General features: G+C 44.9%; 1 protein-coding gene across 1 annotated transcript in view; it reads left to right on the plus strand.

Moving 5' to 3' along the window:
* The window catches only part of Con (leucine rich repeat protein connectin), a 51683-nt gene that overhangs the window by 39691 nt on the left and 7566 nt on the right, over positions 1–4426 (plus strand). The window contains exon 2 of the mRNA XM_026816815.1: positions 83–139. The gene's annotated coding sequence lies outside the window, so the exon portion shown is untranslated. The remainder of the gene's footprint in view (positions 1–82; positions 140–4426) is intronic.

Raw genomic sequence — 4426 nt, forward strand, 5'->3', positions numbered from 1 at the left:
TTTTTACTGCTTTGGGCAATATAGGTATATACTAAGTTTCAGTCTTTCTAGTGTTAATCGTTCATTTTAATTCTTGTTACAGATCGTGCCACTCCTCTACCGTCGGCTGGTCCCCGCGCAGAATCGACTTCGTGATAAGGTAGGAGCGACGAGTCATTTGATACAGTTTTTACGTGAGATTTTACGTAACTACATAAATTCGTGGGCATCGATTTTATGAGTTGGCTAAAGAGAAAGGAAGACGGCCGCGGAGGGGTATGAGTACTCGCGTGTGTACTTAAGAAAAGTTGTGGCCGCGATATTTTATAAAGTTTATACCGTGGTTTACGAACACTCGCCGCGAAAACGGCTGGATCACCAGCTCTGATACGTGCTCGCATAAGTCATGAAAAAAACGGTATGAAAAATGGTCTCGTGGCGCGATAAGCTTGCTAGTCTCTTCCAACTTGGAATCGTAATCGTAAAAACGTGAATCGATTCGGATTCCCTTCGGAGTTTATTCGACCCGTCGAGTCTCCTCCCCCGCGACGACAGGCCAGATCTGTGATCGACGCGTGACGATTAAGAATAATAATTTGGGCCGGGGGTATGCAATGGTTCACGGGCCGGTGTTGATCTGAATATATGTATATACGGTCGTCGAGATATATCGGTAGCTGGCCGGTCGCTAACGGCAGTGTTGACAATATAATGGGGCCACATTGTTGTACGCCACAATGACGCTGTCTGTGGCGCAGATTTGTGGCCGTTTGATAAAATCGCGAGTAGAGGCCGCGCGGATCATTCTACCAGCGTTCCATCAACGAGAGTCGTTGATTATTTCCTGTAATTTTGCGCGTGGTCGAAGCCGAGGAGAATTCAGAAACGAACGAATTCAATCTGAAATACGATGTTTACTGGCAAACCCGAACGACTTTGCGGAGATGCAGAATTCGATTGAAATTAGCTGAGAGAGATCGGCGCTCGATTCGGCGTTTCGTTGATTCGCGAGTACCCCTCCGGCATCCTCGTTTCGGTCCCACTCGAGATGGATGGAAATTCGCGACGCGAATTCTCACGGGTTTAGCACGCGTAATCCACGCGCGCATACTTGAACGATATGCAAATCTTGGGAGCCACTTCATAAACAGCTACATCGCTTAAGCATTGTGCATAAGCCACACCGGCGCACCGCCGTGCCGTGCTATCAGCCGGATAGTCTTACCCGTGCCATTTCGCGAAACAATATGATCGCATTTGCATAACGCGCCGAGAAAGCTGGGGGTTGTTCAATTTCTGATTTCCAACCATCCCGTTACGCTTCCCACTATCGATTCCGTTGATTAGCAAACATTTAGAGGTCTGACTTTTACCTCGACGATCGATAGATCGAGGATACTCTCGTATAAAAAATATGAGAAATATTCTTATATAAAAACGAAGTATTTCTGTAAGCCCATATTTGTGGCTAATTTTGTGGGTGACGTTGATGATCTACTTTATCGCGNGCCTATACATCCTTAAACGTTCCACTTGTAAGAATTAGATCTTTCCTATACTGAATAAAGCAATACATACGTGAGTCCAATTTCGTCTTACAAAGAGACATCAATTAATTGTAAAAATGAGCGATGAAGAAATTCTTTTTAACTAATACTTTTGCATATCTTTTATACAAATTTGGCTTATTTCTCCGCTCGACTTAATAAATAAAATTGAAATTGTTACGACTAAACGATCTTTCACGTAATCCACTGAAGTCGAAGTACCGGCGGAAGGAAAATAAAATGAAATAGGTATGAAGGGATGAAGAAATAGTAGTATAGAGGTATTTTCTCGTTTCACCCTGCCCGGTATGAGTACACAAGTCGCATTTAGCGACGTCACCTTAACATTCCACGTGCGACGCGGCGCGTTTCCTTCGAGCGAAACGCGAACTCTCACCCTTTTTCGCGAGGAATCCCTCTGTCGCGTGTGTGCAAATTGACACGCGTGTACAGGTCCCGGCGACGTTCCCGTATGCGGCTCGCTCGAATAAAGGGATGAATGCGTTCCGGTTATTCCCGTGGAATTTCATTTAAAACTTTCGCCGCACGCTGTTCCCAAACGGAATATATTCTACTGCGTTCTCTGATACGTAGTTTTGTTTAAAACCCTTCTTTCCGTTGCATAACAATAATTAAAGTGTCCCCCCACGTTGTCCCCTTTTACTTGCATTCGTTTCGTTTCGATTTGCATGAAAATGACGGAACGTTGAACAGACGAATTTTTAGCGACGACGTAGTTAAAAAAAAGTAGCTCGACTCCGCCTACGTCTGGTTTCGGTGGCTCTCTGTTTTCCAGGATCCACGCGAAATGGCAACGATAAATCGTCGCCGGCTTTTTGGCTAACTGCTGGCGAAGCAACCTGTTTCCATCCTTCGTATTCTTCGAAACTGTGCTACCGCGAGTCCTCCTTTCAGATCCGAGGTTAATCGGTCAGAAAGATATACGCCCGTCCTTTGTATCGAGGAGGCTTACCGATGATTTATTCCTGCGCCATGCATTTCAGAACGATCATACCGAGCCACTTACCGAGAAGACTACGTTCTATATTAAAGCGAAGCTTTTCGTTATAAAATCATCCACCGGGACACACTTCTCACCGTTTAATAATTCCCGTCATTAATTTTTACACTCGCAATTGAAACGAAACATGTCGCAATTTAGCGATTCATGAATTCTCTTTCGCCTGCGAAACAATTTTAATCCACAAACGTGAAAAAGTTGTCGGTTTCAAAAAAACAAAAAAAAGAGCGAAAAAAACGATGGAACACGCTCTACCGTTAATCGCAGTTGATTGCTCGATCAAGAATTAAAAGCGGAGGACTGGTTTGACGACCAGTCGATTCCCGGCAAGCTGATATTTCCCTTTATGCTCATCCGTGCCGAGAAATCTATATCTCCCCATCCGAAACGTTGCAACCTGCATATACAACGCGCGTCGCGCTGGTTTTCAACGAGTGTCACGCGTCTACAGCCTCGTCGTCGTGTCCCCGTAAAGCCTGGGGACAAAAAGGAAATCGTGATCGTTCAATCGCTTCCGAATACCTTTTTTCAAACGCGTTATTTAACACGTCCGACATCTGCAATGTCGACCGTTAAATAAAATATTATATCAATTTGTTAAGAAATCAGAAGTGGTGTACATGGTACTTATTGTTTATTTAAAGTATAACTCTCTTAACACATTGCTGACCGGTCACGAGTTAACTCGTGTTTTCGTGGCCAAGCGTTGGTGACCGGTCACGAGTAAACTCGTGATAAGTTTTTTTCCGTATCTTTATTGTTTTCACGACGAAATCTTGTAGTGTAATTATTTGCTCTGCATACCTCAAGTTGTGTCTCGCTTATAAGGACGTTAGTCCCGCTCAGTTGGTCTCAATCATTTCAAGTGTTGCCACGTAGTGGTACACATATTAAATAGAAACAAATGGTTGAGAATCTTTGGCCCTCTAATACATCACACAGCGTATACATACGCACTTACACAAGCTTACACAGAAGAGCCGTTGCCGCTATTGGCTACACTATCCCCTCCCTCGCCGTCCTCAAGAACGCATTGTACAAAAATNTTATTATAGTAATTATTATATGAAGCATCGTATCGATTTTGGTAAGATTTAAGGCTGATGCAAATATTCTTCTCGATGGCACATGTTTGGTCGAAAGTAGCTCGTAGTCGTTGGTTGGAACGGTCGTAAAGCCGTGGGCACGCACGTGTGGAACGCGCGACTGGGCGACGCCCGGGCGTCGTCGACGGGCGCCGTTTGAAAAATAAAGCCAAACGAGACAAGGAATTACGCGAGCGTGTTCCGCTCGGAAGAATAATTTTTCAAAGGTCCGACGCTGTCCCTTTTCGGTTCGTCTTCGTTTTGCGGCGAGTCTACGCGACGCCGGCTCAGGAGAAAAAAAAAAAAAAACCGTGAGAGAGAGAGAGAGAGAGAGAGAGAGAGAGAGAGAGAGAGAGAGAGAGAGAATCGCAGGTGAAAGGGAGGGACGTCTCTTGCACCTGGCCACGCGCCCCTTCTTCTTCCCTTTCGCTGCGCTGCTAACCTTTTTTCACGGCCTTTACGCTTCGAGCATTCTTTTCCTTTGGACCACCCGCCGCCTTTTTTCTCAACGAGATTTTTCTAGGCCGATGAAGCATGATCTCGCGATAACCCGTGCCTCGGAGAACCTTAAAGGAATCCGATCGATCCTATCTTGCAACAGGCCGGAAGATCGTTTGTAAGAATTTTCACATGCAATTTATACCGATACACTCGCTCCTCAGAACTTCCTTATCATCGACCACTTCCTGTTTGTTATCCAAATACACCAATACCTCACTTTGCGTCGTGGTTACGTTCCAAAAAAACACGATGCAAATTGAAACGACGCAAAGTGAATTAAGATTATCTATAGC

The sequence above is a fragment of the Ceratina calcarata genome, unplaced genomic scaffold (genome assembly GCF_001652005.2).
Source record: "Ceratina calcarata isolate Rehan_Ccalc_2016 unplaced genomic scaffold, ASM165200v1 scaffold548.2, whole genome shotgun sequence".
NCBI classification, from domain to species: domain Eukaryota; kingdom Metazoa; phylum Arthropoda; class Insecta; order Hymenoptera; family Apidae; genus Ceratina; species Ceratina calcarata.